Below are 9,928 nucleotides of genomic sequence, written 5' to 3' on the forward strand. Positions count from 1 at the left end.
GTTGTGTGATTCTTTTGTGTGTTCAATTTGAATTCCCACCTCCAAGGGAAAGAGAAGCAATGAAAAAAACAAAGCCCAATGAATGAGATAAATATGAATATACTTTGCAAGAGCTAAGAGTCATTCTTCTTCAAATTTTTTACAATGACACTTCACATTTCAATATAATAGGAATAATAACTAGAAAATATGTGCAAATAAAGGCCCAAAAATGTGCTCATCATAGAAACATCTTTTGTACCATGATCCATTGCAAATTTAACTCTTGTCCACATTAGGAGAAATATGGAATCTTTTTTTGCCCCTTAAGGGGTTTCTCTCACCTCTCTTTCTCTCTCTAAAAAGAGATTCCAAAATAATGGTATAATAAGAGATCTTCTACAATCAAGCAAATCTATATTTGTATTTTTAATAGAATTCACCTATTATTTTATCCCCAACCTATAGAGTAAGGTCACTTTTTCTCAAAATCCTCACAACTAAAAAATACAATTCTCTTTTCTAAAAAAACAGAGCCAATCATTGATATGCAACTCTTTAATATCCCCATGAAATTTTAATATTAAAATGAATTAGAATCATTCTCATTCTTGCTTCTTAAAAGAGCAAAAGTTTAAAAATGGTATGAGTTGACATACACATAATATTTTAAGATTATTTTTTATCCAAAGATACATTTTTGACTCTAGAGTTTTCTTGTAATTTTCTATCTCTTTTAGACAAGTATATGTCCATTTCTGAGCTTTTTTTTTCTTCCCTTTAAAAGCTCTAGTTTATCCCAAATTTTGTGTACTCTTCTCTTTCCCTCCAGAATATGGTTTCTTGCATATAAATTCTTCTGAAGCAACGTTGAGGAGTGGTTTTGATGCCATTTGTTGAAATCAAATAATCTCCATCTACAACACTCTCTAGTCATATTTCTACTTAGCATGTTCACAATATGGATCACTTGTATATTATATATGCTGTACACTCTATTACTTTTGTAGTAGACTCACATAGTGAAGAAGAAGAAGATAATAGCTAGGGTTTTTAGCTTCCAACATTTTGTACATTCTCTCAATGTATTTTGTGTCTTGCAAGAAACACTATATTAGAGAATTTAGAAATCTCCCAAGTTCCACTCTCAAATTAGAAATAAACATTTGACCATGTGGCTAAATCTTATTCCCTTTTTTGAAGATGGCACTTGGTACTATCATCTATATAGTATCTAGAAAAAGTTTCACCTTCAAGGAAGGGGTAGCAATTTGACTATGTGACTAAATATTGGCCATCCTATAAACTCCCAAAGTATATGAAATTTCCCAAACTTCCTAATATAATGTTAAGAGCTCAAGCTCCCTCTCTCTTCCCCAATATTTTCATGGTATTAGAGTAGTGTAAACATTAATTGTAGTCCAAAACCCTAATCTAAAATGATTAGACACATATCTCCATTCAAAAATAATGAACTCTAAGGATATTAGGAGAATATGAGGTATTTATAGTTTTGACAATGATGATGAGCTTGTCTAATCCTTCTCATGCCAATGAGTGAGTCCTATGTACTTGTAGAGAGTTAATAGACACAATAAAGGTATATATATTTTTGAGTCTAAGGAAAATGTCTTTTTGAGTTCTATTTTTGGTTTTTTGTCCTCTTTATGATATATTCTAGCATGCTCAATGTTAATCCAATAAACCAATGCCCTATCAATCAAAATTTTATAATTTGTCCATGAACATGTTGCATTTAGCACATCAAGGATGGTCTCATATTTTGCTAAAAGATAAGAACACAAGGACATTGGTGGTTGATTTTTCCTTATGTATCAACAAAGGAATCAAAATGTTGGGCTACTTGAACAACAAGTGGAACATCAAATGGACTCTTATTGGCCACCCAACACTTATAACGACTAGCACAAAACTTCATCCTTACAAAGGCAAGACTAACATAGATGAAAGCTCATGGTAGCAATAGAGACCTAAAGCATGAATGTTGTCTTTAATGTTCTACCAAATAGGGATGATGTTGCACATGAGATTTAGCAGATTGACCATTCAAATATCAAGCAAAATTCATGTCGACTATGTTGAGAAATGCATTCACTTGAAACTTATAGGAGCCACGATAATCTCCACCTTTAGTATGGGGGATATGGCCAATGAAGAACCACAACTCATTAGTCCAATCTAGTTGTCTATGCCTAGCAAGGAAGGGGAAGATCTATGTGACAATTTTTTGAGGCTTAGGAAAAAAATTGGCAACCATTGAGTAGCAAGAAACTCAACCAACGACACAAGATGTAAATTAACCTTCATTAACACCTTGAAAAACATGCCAAACCTACAATGAACTCAACCAAGGCGCCTATGTAGTGTAAAAGACATAAGAAGAATTACAGAAGGCAATGCACCATGCTAGGATGGGTATCCAAGGTCTTACTCAAGGCATAAGAATATATAAGATTAATAGCTAGATCTAGGTTTCTAAATGCATCAAACATGCCGATAAAAGCCCCTAGATATTAACAAGAAAATCTCAACACAAGCATCATGTGAACCATACAAAAAAAAAAAAAAAGCCTAAGGATGCAACAAGGAAACCTCAAATTTCAATGTTGATTTGAGTGTGTAGATCAAGAAAACCTCAACCACTTGTTAAATACTTTGACCTAAAAATGCAAGAAGAATGATGGGTGCAATAATAATCACTACCCAATCCTTCGAACAAAATGATAAATCTATTCCAAAAGCCACCTAACTTGACACAATAACAATTGGAGAATCTATGAATCAAATCAAATACATAAAGTGACGAATCCAATCCAACAGAAGAAATGACTTCAAGATATGGCCAACACCAAAGTAGTACAATAGACCATATCTACCAACAGGTGTTAAGCCTAATACATTTGATGATTGATCTATTAGATGGCAATAAAAGTGGCTGACAAAACCAATCTACCAATCATTGACTACTTTACCTAGCTAAATATAACATTTGAAATGTCACCAAAGCTTATGAAATAATTACTATGAAAATTATAAATGACCAAATGCTTGAAGTTATCTCCATTTAGAAAACCACATGGAATGATCATAAGCACTTTTTTGAAAAAAGGCATGTTAGTTTACCAAGATGTACTAAGACCAATGCTACCTAAGAAAAGCAATAGAGACCTAAGGCTAATACTTACTTGGGATCTAATGACAAAAATTCAAGGTCAATATGAGGTAGAACTCAAGTAGAAGAATAACTCCCAAATAGAATTTCTAAGAAAATGCTACAAACATCTATTAGGGGTAAAGGAACTTATGCCTAGCCGCCCGTGTATTAGTTACATTGATAGTACCCGCACACTTGTACACTATAGGTGGCAAGTGCCCATCACTATCACTTCATTCATTTTTCTTTTAGTAACATTTAAATAACGAAAGGTTAGTCACATAGCGTGACTCTTGGAGTTTCCACATCTTGTGTCTCTTACTCTTGCTCCTTCCATAATAGCTCTTGCTTTCGATTGCGGGCTTCCACTCAAAGCTCATTCCCTTCAACTAGTATCAAATCCATATTCCCTGAGAGCTTGAGCCTGATCCAACATTGCTTCATCTTCCATTCAAATACCTACATTAGGATTTTCCTATTGGCAACCATAACTTCACATATTGAGGTTCATATTGGTCTTCCATTGCTTCAATATTCCTCAAGATCTTTTGAGGCTTGATCTAGGTCCTATAAGAAGCTGGGAAGAATAATGATTTAGTATACAAATAATATTGATGTTATGCCATGCCACACTGACATTGGTATAAAAGGAGAGGACATGTAAATTTCCACATCTTTTTGACACATTAATACAATTACTGTCCTTCTCTCCCATCTTGCTCACAGCTTCTATAGCTTCTATCTCTTTCCTATCTTTTTCTCTCCAATTCTATTCTTTCTCTCTCCTTGTCACTGTCTTTCTCTATCTTCCTGCAGTCTTTCTCTCTCTTCTGTAATCTTCTATCTCCTCTTTCTCTCTCTCTTGTGCACTCTTTGACAAGTTGTATCAAAGCATTGGTCTTTGATCATTTTTCCTTCTATTTTTAGTCCTATTTTCTCCATCAAAAATCAATTTCAGACAAGTACTTGACAAAGACAATGACTGTTGCAGACCATCTACAATTTAAGAGACTCATCTGGAGATCTCCAAGGTCAGATATGGTGGAGGATGGCTAAAGTAGCAGATCATCATCAAATTTCATGCAAAATTGGAGGTAACTAGGGTAAAGGAGAGTTAATCGGGCTTAGTTTGGGGTTAAACTATGGTTACTTTTCAAAAAGAGGTCTTCCTTTCCACTTTCTACAAGCTTTGGCCAAGCTTCCATGGAGTTCTTCAGCAAAGATATTCTCTTTATTCACTGATCATTTCTCTCGTTCAACAATGGCATGCATAATGGCCTTCTAGGCATCAAATGCTACAGGTTGCATACCATTTTCTTGACTGGAGGATCAATCACGTATGCAAGATAGCAGCCCGAAATTTGCGTTGATTTTTTTCAACCTGTTCTTCACTAATCTCTAGCTAATCTCTAGCACTGATGCTTCTCAATTATCTTTGGCATTGATTACTTCAACTCTCTGATGTGTAGACTCCAAAATGGAGCTATATTCTTCATCCTTTCTCTCTCTTGAAACCCTACATGAATAGTCCATGGGCAGCCATGAAAGCTTCAGCCCAAGCTTTCATTCTTCAACAATTTCTTGAGGATTCTTCATCAATTCAGCCTGTGGCATCATCTCAGTGAGGATTCTTCAACAAATCACAAAGATTTCAACTTGTGGAGGACATTTGAGCTCATATTGAAGGTTTATTTTGGGGCTTTTCTTCAAGAGGCTTGAATATTTGGTATTCAAGTGTTCAAGCAAGCCCAGGGCATTGATTCTTCATGGATTTGATCATATTGGAGCTCATATGGACTGATTTAATGGATATTACAAGATTCATGGTGGATTCATGGTGGTTTATGGTGGATTTTGAAGAATTCTTCCATCAATGGGATTGGAGTTTACATCTATCATCCTCTTCAAGCTTAATCAAGGTATTTCTCTTGCTTAATCTCTGAAATCTCTCAATAATCACTTGCTAATGCTTTTCCACTTGTTGATGAGAGAATATTGATCAATTAATTCTCTCAATTGATCAATAGATTAGAGATTAGTATTATTTCCATTAATCTCAACCTATTCCATTGAATTTTAGTATTGATTCAATCATAATCTCATCATAGGTATCATTTGCCAAGTTTGATGCATAACCTTGACTTGTTTGGTTGAATTCTTTTGACCAAGCTGAAATATTGTAAAAGGGTAAGTACTAAAGCAATCAGTGAGTCACTGAATTGCATTGGTAAGACCCTTTCCTTATCCAAATTTTCCAAATTTCATTCAATTGCATCTCATGAAAGGGGCTGAATGAATATTTCAGCAATGCATTACATGCTGGTTGATTAGAATAGAATTGCATTGCCATGTTGATATACCCACAGAGGAAAAAGGTGGACGCCGGGGGAGATAGTGGGACAAAAGAGAGGTGATCCTCCCTCACTATCAAATGTCCCGAAGGGGTGCAACCAATTGACCTGAGGGGAACTTTTCCCACCTCCCAGTGATTTGGAGCCTGTGTAGAGAGCATGTAATGTTGTTTTATCCCTCACACAGGTAGATCAAGTGGAGAATTGAAGATTGAAGAGTTTCCAAAGGCTCAAGTATCTTCAGGATCAAAATAGGGTAAAACATGGATTTTACAGGACACTGCAGGGCACTTACAAGTTGTTACAGGTGCAGGTACTACAGGGTACCCACAGGTCCTACTCAGTCTTCTATAGGGTTTGGTAACCATTTGGGGTTACTATTTTTCCTTACAAGGTCAAAGCAAGGAATTCACAAGTCAAAACAGGGTGTAGGCCTGGACAGTTCAGACTCAAAGATTGAGTTGTAGAATTTTATGTCCTAAATCTGTTATAGCATGCTATAGCTCATCTTGAAGAGGTCATTCTTGGCTTCGATTTTAGCTTTAAAAATTTTGAATCAGAGTTCACTAGCCAAAGTTATACCATTTTTTTGATAGGGGGTACTATAAGATTGCACTATTATGGCAGGGCATAAGGGTAAAAATAAGGTCCAGGATGATTATGCTCAGCAAATCAGAGATTCCATGTTGGAGAAAGTACCTCAAGAGATCCCTGAAGTTCCTCAAAAACAAGGGGAAATTAGTGTACTCAATGATACCTTGTGTGTACATGAACAAAGGCATAGAGAATGTCATGAGGCCCTATTATCAAGAATGGAGCAAATGGCTTTGTCTACTGATCAAACAAAGTCTTCCATTGAGAAGTTAGTAGATTCAACGATTCAAAAAAAGGCTTCTATTGACAAGTAGGTGGAATCCAATGCTCAAATTATGGCTTAATTCTCCCAATGGATATAGATGCAAATGGGACCTAAAGAAGCAAAGGAGAAAGCTTATTCAAACAGTGAACCTTCAGTCCCACTTCAGCCATCTAACCAAAATGGTCATGGTCATGGAATTATTGGACAAAGAGATATTCCAAATAGTCAATATGAAGTAGGTGAGACTTTACAAAGGCATGATGACTATTTGGGCAGTTTGAATGGAGCCAACTCTCAAGCTTTTGGGCTGAATACTCAACTTCCTAGGGGTCCTCAATGGGAAGATTGCATAGTGGTTCTCAGCCACCTATTGGGAGATTTCTATCTCAATTTGGGGATTCAATGCATGGCACTCATGATTAGTCTATTTTGGGACAGCAATCATTCCATGAAAGAGAGCTGAAGGACAAGATCATTTTAGCCAAGTTTAATGGTCAATCATCTTCATCATCTGATTTAGAGGAGTGGGGCTCTAAGATGGAATCTTACTTTGACATATTCCCCAAAACTGATGACATGAAGATTCATTTTACTTCTTTGCATTTGGAGGGATTTTCCCATACTTGGTGGAGGTATATAAAAAGGAAAAACATACTTGTAGAGAATTGTGAAGCTTTCAAGGCACTTATGGCTGAAGTATTTGTCTCCCCTCTTGGAAAAGAGAAATTGGCATGGAGATGGTATGGTTTGGAACAAAGAGGCCTAAGTGTAAAAGAGTACACTAACCAATTTCTCAACCTAACCATATATGTAGAAAGAATCAGTGATGAGGCTAAGCTCCACAAGTACATGTATGGTTTAGAGCCATCTTTATCAACTGATGTCATGGCACAAAACCCTACTTCTCTCTTTAAGGCTATTGAACTTGTAGAGCACTATGGAAGGAAAGAAGAGAATATTCATTTTAGCTTGGGTTTGGATAGCCAATAACTATTTTTAAACAGGGGCAAGTTGGTAACATTTTATGGCAGCAATCATGTGCCAAATGGGAGCTTAAGGGTACCAACTTATCCAGCGTTCAATGCTTCTAGACCTCAAAGTAATTTTAGGACAATGAACAGTCCTAGAGTTGACTTCAAACAAGTGGCCAATAGGTTTCTTTATAGCTGGCTGAAAATTTTGAAGCAAAAGTAAACCTAACTACTTTGGAAATGGGGCCTATAGACATTGTACTCAGTTGTGATTGGTTAATGATATTAGGCAAGATCACTATGGATTTCTCACAGTTTTATATGGACTTTATCATCAATGGGCAGCTCATCCATTTAAAGGGAATTTCTAGTACATCAGATTTTTAGCTTATTACCATTCAACAACTCAAAAGGGCGTACAAGAGGCATTCACAAATATTTGTTTTGCATTTGAATAAAGAGATGCAAGATCAGCCCAATAATTCAGCAAGTCATCCAGCCTTGACAGCTCTTCTTGAGGAGTATAGGGATTTGTTTGAGGTGCCTACTTCATTGCCTCCCAAGAGAGCATTAGATTACCCTATTAATTTGGAGCCCAACTCAAAGAGAATCAATAATCCACCTTACAGATTGTCTAAGTGTGAACGAGAGAAAGTAGCCAAGAAAATCAATGAACTTCTTGAGATGGGATTCATTGAACCAAGTTCTTCACTTTATGCATCTCTAGTTTTGTTTGTCAAAAAGAAAGATGGATCTTTCAGAATGTGCATTGACTACAAGGATATTAATAAGATCACAGTGAAGAACATGTATCCAATACTCAAGATTGATGCTTTTCTTGATGAGCTCAAGGGGGCTCAATTCTTTACAAAGATTGATTTGAGGTCAAGGTATCATCAGATTCACATGCAAGAGGGTGATGAAGTCAAGATTGCTTTCAGGACTGATCGAGGGCTCTATCATTTTTTAGTGATGCCATTTGGGCTTACAAATGCTCTAGCTACCTTCCAGAGCCTGATGAATAAGATTTTGCAACCCTTCCTCTTTCAGTTTGTCTTGGTGTTCTTTGATGACATTCTGATTTACAGTAAGACTTTATAGGATCACTTAGCACATATGAGGAGGGTTTTTGATGTATTGAGACATCACATCCTTTTTGTTAAGGAGAAGAAATGTTATTTCATGCAGACTGAAGTGGAATACTTGGGACATATTGTCAATGAAAAAGGGATACAGGCTGATCCCAAGAAGGTGCAATGTATAAAAAATTGGCCAACACCCACTACTACTACTTTTCTTAGAGGATTCCTTGGTCTATCTTCATTCTATTGCCAATTCATCAAGCATTATGCGGCTATTGTAGCTCCTTTGACTGACATGTTGATGAAGGAGGCTTTCTTTTGCGATGCTCTTGTAGATAGTAGCTTCAACCAATTAAAGGGACTCCTTACTTCTACTCCTATCTTAGTATGCCTGGACTTCTCCAAAGAATTTACCATACAGTGTGATGCTAGTGGCCATGGCATTTGGGGATATTTGTTATAGGAGCATGGAGTGATTGCCTTTGAGAGTCGTAAGCTTACAGATAAAGAAATGGCCATGAATGTTTATGACCAGGAGATGTTGGCTATCTTGCATGCAATAAAGAAATGGCACTATTACTTGTATGGCAGTCGATTCAGAGTCTAGAGTGATCATAGGGTTCTTAAGTATTTCCTTACTCGGTCCAATCTTACTCCTAAGCAGCGTATGTCGGTAGCTACTCTACAGAATTATGATTTTTAAGTCACTCATACGAGGGGAAAAGACAATCTAGTGGCTGATTCTCTTTCTCTATGTGGGCTTGCAAAGTTTCAGCAATCACTGAACTACATAGTGATTGGATTGAAGAGCTATATGAGGCTTATCTTTTGGATGAGGAATTCAACCATATTTTTCAGAAATTACAGCAAAGTCTTATGGAAGAAAACTCACATTATCAGTTTAAAAATGGCCTTACTTGGTTGAAAGGCAAGATTGTCATTCCTTCTACCTCTTCTTTTACACAGAAAATTGAGAAGCTACATTCTTCGCCTTTAGCTAGACATCTTGGAGTTTTCAAGACCTATGACAAGATCAGTAAAAGTTTTTATTGGAAAGGGCTGTGGAAAGATGTCAAAGACTTTGTCATGAAGTGTATGCCTTGTCAAGAGAATAAGGATTACACCCATAAACCAGGTGGTTTGTTGTAGTCATTACCCATTCCTACAGGCAAATGGGCACACATTACCATGGACTTTATCACTGGCTTGCCTACTACCAAGAAGGGATGGAATAATATATATGGGATGGTAGATAGACTCACCAAGGCAGCCCATTTCATTCCAACCAAGACCCAGTTTACTACCTCTCAAGTGGCCAATTAGTTTATGGAGTAGATTTTTAGACTACATGGATTACCGAAGGTGATTATTCATGATAGAGACTCAAAGTGTATGAGTAACTTTTGGCAGGCGGTATTTACATCTATGGGCACTAAATTAGTTCCATCTACGGCCTATCATCCACAACCTGATGGACAGACAGAAAGAGTAAATAAATGGTTCGAGACTTA

The sequence above is a fragment of the Lygodium microphyllum genome, chromosome 18 (assembly GCF_053477565.2).
Source record: "Lygodium microphyllum isolate KBCC chromosome 18, Lygodium_microphyllum_v1.1.10, whole genome shotgun sequence".
NCBI classification, from domain to species: Eukaryota; Viridiplantae; Streptophyta; class Polypodiopsida; order Schizaeales; family Lygodiaceae; genus Lygodium; species Lygodium microphyllum.